Here is a 12,358-nt window from a genome sequence, read left to right as displayed (position 1 = left end):
ACATTTGCCACAGGATCACATGGGACCTCGAAAACATTTCATGAGTTCTCAGTACTTCAGGCTTCACTGGGTTTTCTAGGATGATGAAAAGAACAAAGTCCCAAATTTAAGTGAGGGGTGAGGGAGTAGCTAAGAAGACAGAAGAAAGGCAGCCGATTGTTCAATCTTAAAAACAGACAGCTGAAGGCAGAGCAGGATCAGCCACACCCCATGTGAGCACTTACCAGTTATCATGTGCCAGGAACCAAATGGCACATGTGAAACAGTCCATCTCACTGAATCATTCCAAGCAACTTCCAGACAGGAATCAGCACCTCCGTTTTACAAAGGAGGAACCAAGTCTCAGAATAGTCAAATCACAAAGCCAGTCTCAGTTCCTTTGCTTACTTACTATGTGACCTGGGGCAACATACTATATACAATCTCAAGGCACAGTTTCCTGGGCCATTAAATGGGGGCAATAATATTATTGACATCATAGGATTGTCATAAGGGTTAAATGCAAAAGGCATGCCAATCCCTTATTGCCTGATATGGTAAGTGACTAACAAATACAAGCAGCAGGAGTAATTGTTATCTACACTAAAAATAATAACAACAATGATCATGGTAGTAGTGATAAAAAATACAACAATACCACTATGAAGTGGCAGAGCTAAGATTCAAACATAGGTCTTTCTGATTCTAAAGACTTGGTCTTAATGCTTATATCTGCAATACACTCTTAGCTAATTCATGATTGAGGAGAGGGAGGGAAGGAAGGGGGGGAAGAAGGAAGAAAGAAAAGGAAGGAGGAAGGAAGGAGGGAGGGAGAGAGAAGGAGGAGGGTAAGAATAAGTAGATAAATATTTGATAAATATTGATATCATATGAATATATATTATATATGATTTTTTCTGCAGAAAATGGTGGACGGCTTTTCTTTCCCTCAAAGAGGTAATATGCACGTGCTGCATTCGTTCTTTAGGTCGGGTATTTTATAGAACATACTGTTTTCCTCCCCACAGTACCTCTAGCCCCAAGCACAGAATCCGACATGCAGAAAGTACTCAATAAATATTTGTTGATGGAGTTTCCCCTCAAAGGAGATTTTGATGAGAAGGGAGGTACAGGTATTCAAGACTCCGAGCTCTCTGAACGGGACAGGAGGGTGCCTCCTTCTGGAAAGGCTGCAGTGCTGCTCTGCCTGGGCCAGGTCGGGCAGTCAGATCCACATCCAGCCCCAACCTTAGGAGGTCTCTTCAAATTGATGTTTGCAGAGTGAGGCCCTCAAGTTACAAAGGAACCCAGAAGCAGTCACCTTGATTGGAGTGAGGAGGCACCATTTATGCTAAGAATAGAAAATTCAGAAGTTCTACGGGATGCAGGAATAAAGATTTTGCTGGATATAGGATAATAATTTAGACTGTCTCATCATGATAGAGATAAAATATTTGATTCACAAAGCTTTTTCAACCTCCTTCTGGACTATGATTAAAAGAAAAATCTACTTCTAAAAATGAAAGGGATTTAGGATCACAATTTAATTTCCTCTTCTTGAGAAAAACACAAGAACACAAAACGAAGGAGCTGAGGATTTCTTAAAATTTTCTGTCAATAAAGGAAAGTTATTCAAGAAGCAGAGAGAGGTTTAAGTTTTTCCACAGGGAGTTAAAGGGTACTGTTATGACTTCAAAACTTATATGTTAAAAGACCTTTGAATTGATAGATTTAATCGTGTATGAAATTAAAACGAGGTGTTATCTTAAAAGGCTGGATTTATTTGAGTACAATTCAAGCATTTTAATATACGCTCAAGGCTGACTGTTTATCAGAGTTGGCATTTTTAAAATAACAAGGGATGATGCTAATACTTTTTCCTAACAAGATTTGTAATTTATGTAGCAGGAACAACTTAATGTGCCGGTGATTTGTCCTCCTGCATCTGTAATTGATGACAAAGCACTAATTTTTACACATCAAAGAAATTAAACCTAGCTTTCCTGTGCATTATTGACCTTTACTGCACCCAAAGTGGCTCCAAAGAAACAAATTACACTGCAGTAAAGCTTGCTATTTCCTCTCCACATTGGATTCCATTCAATGGTTGCCCGAAAACTGCTAATCAGTGAACAAAGTTCTGTTTTTAGAAGATGCTGTTCCCACTTGATGTGGGGAAGAAAAGAAAAACAGCTTGAAAGTGGTCATTATACCCATAAATATAAATTTTATATTATTAAATTTATCCTTCAAAGATGCAAATTAGTTGGTCTCCTTCACAGGAAGTTTATCCAGGTCAGAGCAGGGAATTTAAGACACAACTGGTGAAAGTCCATAGAAGTAGATGACCCCGGAGATTTATTCAATAATAAATATTTCTTGAGGTCCTCTGAGAGCCCAGCACCATGCTGGCACTGGGGTTACATCGGTGCACACTTGAGACAAAAGTCCTGGACCACTTGAGGCTTACAGTCTCTTAAAGGAAGACATACATACGTGTGCATGTGTGTGTGTGCATGTGTGTGATTTCAGATGGTGATAGAGAAAAAGAAAAAAGAAAGAGGGATAAAGAGACAAAGCAGAAGTTGTAATTTAAGCAAAAATCTGAGGGAGGTGCGAGTAAAGTGTGCAGGTATTTGGAGGAAAAGTGTTTCAAGCAGAAGGAACAGCAACTGCAAAGACTCTGAGGCAGAGAACATGCTTGGGGGGCTCAAAGGAGACCAGTATGGCTGAGGCAGGGGATGAAAGTGAGAGAGTAGGAGGTGGGGTCAGGGATGAAAGAAAACTTGCTGGTAGTTAAACCCACCACCTAGCCTCTTTACATCCCTTTAAATCCACAATAAAATCTGTGAGGTATCTGTGAACCTCCAGAGCCTGGTAATTCTGGGGTCTCCAGGAAGCACTGTTGTCAGCAAGCACTTCTCCACATCCATCTCCCGCAGCTTGCACTCAGTGGATCCCTTTCTGCCCTCAGGAATGCCAGAGAAGGAAACTGAATCTAGCTTCCTAAGACAGACCAAGCAAGCAGTATCCAAGACTGTCACCACTTCCTGCTGTTCTCCAAGAGAAATGTTTGTTTCCTTCCACCTCCCCTTCAGAATGTTGCGAGCGCCAGTCTTCTCACTGCCCTGACACTCCTCCCTGAATGCACTCCAAGCTTTGAGTGAGGCATTCAGAACTTCACGTAGCAGGCACTTTCCCATGCAAGTAATGTTTATAGACTGTACATATGGAGTGAACAGAACTAGGCAGGACCTCCCTCAGCCTAGACCAGTGGTTCTCAAACTTGGCTGCACACGAGGATCATTTGGGGACGACAGAAGGAGTTAAAAATCCTATATGCCAAAGCTGCATCCCACGCCAATTAAATCAGATTCCCTGGTAATGGCCCAGTCATCAGCATTTTTAACTTCCCAGGAGTTCTATTGTGCAACTCTGGATGCCTTATTCCTACTGCTGAGACTAACTTCTGGCAGACACATCATGTAATTTTTTTTAGTCTCCAAGTTTTTTTGCACACTGAGGTTAAGCCAGAAGTACTCTGTCTGCTATAGTTGCAATTTTTCTTTGAAGCAAGTATAAATCATCATATATCTCCTTACTAACTTTAAAGAATTAGATTTAGCCTATCATTTCAGTTTACTAAGGTCCCTCTGAATTCTGATTCTTAGTCCAGCTTAGGTCATCCACAAATTCAATCAATATATCCTTACTGATGTCAGAAATATAAACATTAACTAGGTCAGAATGAAGACTCACCCCATAAAATTCTACTAGAGACCCCCTTCCAGGCTAGTTCATGCTACCCTTTTATATCACAATATTTAATATTCATGACAACCTTATGATGTAGATATTATTATGCTTAATTTGAAGATGAGGAAACAGTGATTCAGAGAAGTGAAATGACTGCCTGGGATCACACAGGTTAAGGGAAAGAGCCAAGAATTGAAGGCAGCTCTATATTTGATTCCAAGCCTCACGCTCTCTTCATTACCTGCTTCTCATTATTATTTAACTAGCAACTCACTCAACTCTCTTATTCCCTAGCACCCACTGCTTCAAAAATATCATGAGAAATTTTCCCTTTTATCTTGATAAAACTGAAACTAACTACATCAATCTTATTTCTCTAATAGTCATTCAACAGACATTTACTGAACACCTTCTATGTTGAAAACACCGAAAATATTGGGAACTCAGCAATGAAGAAAATAGATCAAAAATTCCTTCTTTCATGAAGCTTAGATTGTTATGTCAAGCACTGAAGGAAATGAAGTGAACATGTTACAACTCAACTTAGTGAACCCTTGCTGGCTCCTAATTATCACAACTTCCTTTTATGAGTACTCAGAAATAATCCTTTTGTGATTTGTTCCAGAACCTTTTCCAGAATTTATATTGCAACAATCTTAAAAATATCCCATGTGCTTTGAAAAAACAGCATAGTACCATTAAAAAAAAATTCAACTGAGTAAATTTTAAGATCTTGTTGGCTTTATTCAGCAATTCATAAATCAAGCCACATCCAATCTAGTAGATAGAAAGGAGCTCTGAAGAGCTATACAATGCAAGACAGGCAGAAGCGGGGAGGACCAAGGAAGTTGTACTAGGTCAAAAAAAGCGGATTGGTTATCGAAAGGTTACTTTCCTCATAGGGGATGGCAGGGGTTTTTCAGGTAGATTACCTAACTAATGCTAATCAGGTGATTCCTGATTGACTGGCTTAAGATTCCATTTCTGGGAAAGCCGAAACTGTAATTGTCTCAGTTTGGTGATGTGGGGCTTAGCATAAGTGACTCCATTTTGGGCCTATTGTCTTGCTTTCAACAGTGCTTTTAAATACATGAGAAGTGAGAAGATCTTAAAATTTGGTTACATCATGAAAAGCTAGTTCTCTAGACCAGTGCTATCTAATAGAACTTTCAGCAATGATGGAAATGTTCTATATCTGTGCCATCCAATACAGTAGCCACTAAACATCTGTGGCCATTGCACACTTGAAATGTGGCTAATGTGACTGAGGAAATAAATTGTTCATTTTATTTAATTTTAATTAATTTAAATTTATATTTAAATAGTCACATATGACTGGTGGCTGCGATACTGAGTCACACAGCTCTAGAAGAATCTAGGTTACAAAACGACTACCTCTCAAGGGAGAGACCAAAAAACGTATAAACTCACACTTTATGTCTTTTGGTCGTTGATTTTTCTTGGATTTCTTTCAATTACATTTAATCTTTTTCTCCCAAAATAATTTTGAGGCAAGCAGTCCATTAATACACTCATAAAAAGTAGGCATTCACTTAAGATCTAAAATAAATTAGATAGTGGTCATACATGGAACTCACGTGCTTTGTCTCTGCAAACACATCTCTTTCATTTGATTTTCACAATTCAGAACATAAGCCTGAATTGTTGCCTGCCACCCCTTAACCAGATGGTGGTAGCCATCAGAGGTAGATGACCTCATCTGCTGGGTTATGCCTAGGGAAGGAGACTCCTAAATGATTTCAGAGGCAGAATAAACACCTGGCACTTTTTCACCTCTCTAAAAGATTGTGGGTTTACTTGTTTTTATGTGTACGTGACATCACAAGATCTCTGACAAATGCTCACTTGGCCTGTAAGTTAGTGTATCCCTGTGATTCTACTAGGAATAAGTAGAGCAAAAGGAATATGTTCTTAATAAGGCAGAAGCTGGCATAGGTACATTTGGTTGCAGCATTCATTGCTTTCAGGTCAAATATTTTTCAGCATAATAATACTGAGAAAGAAAACCAAGCTGAAACTTTATTGTAATTAACACAAGCTACTGAAACATCCCCAAAACCACATTTCAGTGGCTTAAAAAACAATGAAGATATGCAACTATGACATACAACTATCTACTGGGGCTTTGGGGGGGGAAAAAAGGAGGAGGATTGGCAATAGATGTTAGCTCAGAGACGGTCTTCCTCAGCAAAAAAAAAGAAGAGGATTAGCATGGATGTTAGCTCAGGGCTGATCTTCCTCAAAAAAAAAAAAAAAACAATGGGGATTTATTTCTTGTTCAAATCACATCACAGTCTCACATGGGTTGATGAGGGGCTCTGTTCCAAGCAGTGTTTCAGGGACCCAGCATGCTTCCATCTTATGGTTCCACCACTCCCTAGCTTTTCCACTGCATACTCTGCAACCAAGCGTTGGATAATGGAAGAAAGAAAACATGGAGGATCATGCAGGAGGATTTTTAGAAGCCAGGTTTTGAAGTGTCATATGTCATTCCCACCAAATCCCATTGGCCAGAATTCAACCCTAGGCACTACCCAACAACAAGGGAGAATGAGATTTGCAATTCTAGCCATGTGCCCAGGAGGAAAAGGAACAGGGGTTCAGTGAACACATAGCATTGTCTTTGCCACTGTCACTAGTTTGGATTATCCAGAAACTAGCCCAGCCTAAATTAATGAAGTCATTCATTTACTCATTCAGTTATGCATTTCAAGCATATGCAGTAGATTTAACTATTACACCAAATTTTTCCAGCACAGAATGGGCTCGACTTTACTATATAGTAGAGTCTCAGCTGTTTTCTTTCTCCCTTCCTGTGTCTTAGACCCACCAGTGGCACCCACATATACAATCTAGCCTAGTAAATAACTAATCAAATAGCGCAAATAGAAAATTCATGACCAAGAAAGTGGCCCTTATTTCACTAGACTGATGAGCTTCCTTATAACAGCACTGAAACATTTCATGATTAATCCCCAAAGAATTTGCATTTTTTATCATGCACCTGCGTTTCAAAGGGGTCTGAAAAAACATCCTCTTCTCATGGAAATCACTTTAACCCTCAGAAAAAAATCCAGTTGTCAAGTTTCTTCAATATTGCATGGTAGACAAGAAAATAAGTCTCAATGCTCCCTAAATATTTGGAGGTTCAGGTTGGATAATCAAATCCTCCTCCTCAGCATTACCAAAATTGCCCATTAATATAATATATAAGGAGGCTACTTTTTCCCTAAGAAACTAAGGCCCTAAACTCCTCTTCATGATCCAGCACCTACCCGCGAATTTAAACTCCAAACCATCAGGAAGTATTTTTCAAATGATCAAAAAAGAAAAGCTGCCAAAACAAGGCTCTTGATTAAAAATCAACATGATTACTGCAAGTACAGGCTGGGGGCCCAGCCTGTCAAGCCCTTCGAGAATGCTGCTTAGGGGACAAATACGGTCCAGAAAACACCAATTTAATTTCAGCAAAATGAGATTGTCTGGAAGCATTTGGCTATATTTAACATAGGGGAGCAGTTTTCAAAAATGAGGCTTAGATTTTTGGATATAACAATTAGGATGCTGTCTAAGGGGCAAGATCCAAAGTGTAATTATTGCTAAGCAGAGTGTTTTTCTGAGGGCGGAAATGAAGTCTTTAACGGCTGCATGAGCCCAAATGGACAGAAAAGGTATTGCTGAAATATAGTTTTAATATCTACTGGATGTGTTTGAATGAGAAAGTCTAGCAAGTGTGGGTTGTTATGGAGTAAATTGTGTCATCTCAAAATTCATACGTTGAGGTCGTAACCCCCAATATTTGGAGATGGGGCCTTTAATTACAGTTAAATCAGGTCATAAGGGTGAGGCCCTAATCCAACCAGATTGTTGTCCTTATAAAAGAAGGAAGAGACACCAGGATGGCACACACAGAGAAAAGGCCATGTGAGGACACAGGGAAGGGGCAGCCAACTACAAGCCAGGACAAAGTCCTCACCAGAAACCAAGCTTTTTGGCACCATGATCTTAGACTTCCAGCCTCCAGAACTGTGAGGAATAAACTTCTGTTGTTTTAGCCACCCAGTCTGTGTTATTTTGTTATGGCAGCCCTGGTGGACTAATACAAGGATGGATACACAAAGCCTCTGACCACATTAGTACAGGTGCCCAGGTGATAGATAACAAATTCAGTTCAATATAGATAAGGTCCAAGTCACAAACCTCAGAACAAAGGGCAACATCAGGAAATGTTTGCTAATGCAAGTGTACTATCCCTTCAGCATACTAGTCAAAGAAAGGGTATTTACGGTTGATATGAGGAAAAAAATGAAAAACCTAAGGTACCTGCAGCTCTCAGATGCAACTACAGCATGGCCAAGAAGGCTGCCAAGCCACTACACTGTTGACTTTTAGAAAATGCAGTCTGACTGCATGGGGCGCTGCTCTGGGCATTGACTAAACTAGGTGGAGAACGGAGGCTGGCTTGTCGAGGCCACTGGGGACAAGGTTATCTTAATAGGGCTGCTTGAATATAACTTGGGGGCAGTAATTCTCTAGGGAGAGTGGGACTCAGCAGGCAAGGGTGTTCCAGGGGCTACACGGACTGAAATCAGATCTATAGCTCTGACCGCAAGTCTACCACGAAGTAAAGAATAACTGATGACCACAACGAATCATCTCAGGCATGTAAAATGCTAGCAAATGCCAAGTGGTTCTTTAACAACTTTTAAACAATTTTAACAATTTGTTTTGGCTTCTAATGACTTCATTCATCTTGGGGAACTTCAAGATTCCAGGTGAGTAGGCAGATCTTAGATCCCCACAAGAAACACCACCACGTCTTCTTCCACCTTCTCCCCTAAAGATACCCAGCTAAGTTAAAGGGACTGGCTGCTATAGTCCACATGACACCTGTGTGTATATTAGGAAAAGGTTCCTCTCCTGGGGATGCAGCCCTGCACCAGGCACAAGGCTTGGCTAGGGAAGCACAGGTTGGCAGTCAGCCGCTACTTGGCCCCTTGATGCAGCACGCTTGAGCAGGATGCAATCTGCACAACCGTATGAGATGCTCTAATGTAAAAGACAGAGTTTGTGAAGCCTCATGAGCCACTGTGCTCATGACAGTAAAAAGTCTATGCTTTTATCACAGCACAAGTTCAATGGCTGCAAGAAGCGCTCCAAGTGCAATGGACCGGGGGTGGAGGCAGCCATTATACTGGGCACAGCATCACGAATCTACTCTCAAGACAATGCAACTTAGCAATTTACCAAGTGAACACTAGAGTATCAGCCCAGAAAAAATCTAAGAAATCTTTGAAAATAGCAGAATCAAATAATAAAACTCCCGAGAAAGCTCTAGCACGTAAGCAAAACGAGCCACTAAACACAACAGCTTTGAGAAGTACAAATGATAAATTCATCTCTAAAGACGAAGCACAGAAGGGTTCTGGAGACCAAAGAAACTCAAAACTGGGCCAAGAAGAATTAAGGAAAACACCAGGGAGAGAGAGAGAAACCCCATAAAATCCTTATCAGCACTAAGTGTCTCCAGAGAAATGTAGGAGGAAAAATGCCTATAGAGTACAGGTAAATCTACTGGAAGAGAGTATTTAATGTAAAAAATATTTATGATGTATATCACTCCAAGTACAATGTGACTGGAAAATGGCCGAGGCAGATGTTAAAAAAAAGTAAACCAACAATTACTTTAGAAACTCCAACATCATAAAGGAAAGAGAATCCTGCTACATACAACAGGGGCACTCAGATCCCAGCCAAGGACAAGAATCAGAGACAGGTGCAATGACCCACCCTGCCTTTCCTGACCCACATATGATGGACTTGTACTTGGGCCCACTCTCAGCCTTTTGAGGTCTAACTCAATGGCTTGACACTAAAATGTCCCCTGAACGCTCCCATCAGAAAGCTGGACTGAAAACTCTCGGATCTCATCTAGAGTGGCAATTCCACTGTAAAAGCCAGACTCGGGAAGGTCTGGAAGGTTCCAGTAAGTTGCGACCTACTCGACTCTAATCTTTTCATAGACTAATCCTCCAACTAAATGTCTTGTCAGTAATCATGAGCTTTTGCTGCATGTGACATAATAGTGGCTAAATCTGTATGATACTTGCTATGGTCTGAATGTTTGTGTCCCCACAAAATTCATATGTTGAAGTCCTAACCCCCAGGCTTAGGATATCCTAATAGGATGATATTCTAACATGATGATATTAGAAGGTTGGGCCTTTGGGATGTGCTTAAGTCATGAGGGTGGAGGCCTCATGAATGGGATTAGTGCTCTTATAAAAGAAGCTCCAGAGAGATCCCTTCCCCTTCGGCCATGTGAGGATACAGTGAGAAGTCTGCAACCTGGAAGAGGACCCTCATCCATCCATACCGGTACCCTGACCTCACACTTCCAGCCTTCAGAACTCTGAGAAATAAATTTCTGTTGTTTATAAGCGACCCAGTCTGTGATATTTTGTTATAGCAGCCCAAACAGACTAAGACAACACCTTACCATTGGCAAAGCACTTTGATATAGAAATCATTGTCTTAACAATCGTCAGCATAGCCTGCATCTTGCAGCACCATCCCAATAGCCGTCCACATCCCTGGGGCCTAAAAATGCTTCCTTCTTTGGGAATTCTTAAGAAATGTCAAAGGAATGAAAAATAAACAACAAATTGCTTCCTCAAGAGAAGCAAGCTTTGCTCCATGATATATTGTCTAATGCTGCTAATTTAGGGGAACAAAAAGTACTAAATCTGTCACATAAAGAGAGACAGGCAAACCTGAGGAAGGTGAATGGAGTTGTTCTGCTGGAAGTAACCATTTAAGTATGAGTTTAGTGGCCCAATAGAAATATCTTTACCGTTATGATTGTTACGAATAACCATCACCACTTACTGAGTGCCTTCTAAATGTCAGCACTTTGCTAACTGTAAGCATTAGTGCTGCTCCTTACACATCCCTGAAAGGTACCAATATATTTAATATTAAGTCACCTACCTAAAGCACCTCCATCTGGAACGTGGCAGGGTTAGGATTCAAATCCAGAAATAACCTCAGTGAGCAACCTCCTTCTACCACTTCCACAGCCCAGAGCAAAATTAAAGGCCACCAGCCCTCAGCTGTCTCAGGCTGACAACAGACAAGGTATGATTATACTCATCCTGAAAGGTAGTATTATTTCTATGCTGCTCCTCTCACTTCAAAGGATTCCTTCACCGTGGTTACATGAAACTGCACCACATAAGACCTCAGAGGATTATTTTATGGTCTCATTTTTCTGTTTCTTGAAATATAAGCTTCTAGGGTCCAAACGCTATATCTTACATTTTGTTACATCCCTCTCAGTAGCTAGCACCAAGCCATAACATGAAAGGAGCTCAAGAAACACTATTTGAATGAATGAATGATGTTCTAAAGAGAGAAGCCACGTAAGAAGAGAATTGGGAGAATATTATGGCATTGGCTGGGCTAAGAAACATAAAGGGAACTTCATTCAACTCCAAGATGGAAAATAATCCTGACATTTGCTGTTTGGGGATCCATGGTCTAATCTCCTTTAATGTCCCTAGTGCTTAATCTGTCAGTCACCACACATAGATTTAGTACTTACTGCCAGGTATTCATTCTCAATTCTTTGAAGCATAAAATTGGCAGCATCGGATAATATAGCTGTGGAAATGCTTTTGGTTTCTTTGGGAGAAAAAAATATATGCACTTTCATTATTTCTCAATCCCATTATAGATTTTCGTCCTCCTTGACAACATAAAAGCAGCACAGGTCCCATTCATAAATGCACAGTAACTTTCCCTCAGAGGAAGCCAAATGGGACAGAACAAGAGGCTCTTTTGAAAGGGGGCTCAGGTGTCCAGCTGGCCCATCACGGGGATCTCTCCCTCCCCTGGTCCCAGCCATCATATCCACCACTCTTTCAGCTCTGAGGTCAGTGTTTTGTAGGACATGATGAGTCAGGGACTGATCTGAGAGCCACCTCCATTGATCTGAGTGTGCCCTTCATTGATCTGAGTGTGTCCTTCATTTATCTCAGTGTATCATTCATTTATCCGAGTGCCGCCTCCATTGATCTGAGTATAGCCTCCATTGCTCTGTGTGAAGCTCTCATGGAACTGAGTGAAATTTTCATTGATCTGAGTGTCACCTGGCTCTCAAGATTTTTCTAAAAAGTACTCTAGGTGACTCTACTTTGACGCCAAGACTAAGAATGACCTTACATTCCTTTGGCGTGTACCCTAAGACCCAGCCCAGCACTTGCACATGGTGGACTGTCATTAAGTTTTCTTCAGTATATAATAACAATTTCCTTTACAATATTCTAAACTCTGATTCTACAACTTCCCACAAATTAATCAGAACCAATAAAGTTTAATTAAATGTTAAAAGTTACCATACTTGGATCCCTACAAAGATGCAGACCTGATTATCGCAGGAAGTATTTCCTTCCTTGACAGGTAATTTCGTCACAATTAAGACGAACTGAAGAACATTCAGATCTCTATATTTAACACCAACGGCCCAAAGGCCACATCAATATACACCTAATAAATCAGTACTTCAAAAACACAGTGCTCTAAGCCACATATAAATGACTTG

At 40.6% G+C, this 12,358-nt stretch overlaps 1 protein-coding gene across 7 annotated transcripts in view; it reads right to left on the bottom strand.

Annotated features, from left to right (window-relative positions):
• The window catches only part of ST6GALNAC3 (ST6 N-acetylgalactosaminide alpha-2,6-sialyltransferase 3), a 501,804-nt gene that overhangs the window by 373,838 nt on the left and 115,608 nt on the right, over window positions 1–12,358 (bottom strand). The window lies entirely within an intron of this gene.

This window comes from Diceros bicornis, chromosome 4, assembly GCF_020826845.1.
Source record: "Diceros bicornis minor isolate mBicDic1 chromosome 4, mDicBic1.mat.cur, whole genome shotgun sequence".
Classification (NCBI taxonomy): Eukaryota; Metazoa; Chordata; class Mammalia; order Perissodactyla; family Rhinocerotidae; genus Diceros; species Diceros bicornis.
The sequence above is the reverse complement of the archived record's forward strand: the minus strand, read 5'-3'. Positions and strand labels throughout refer to the sequence as shown.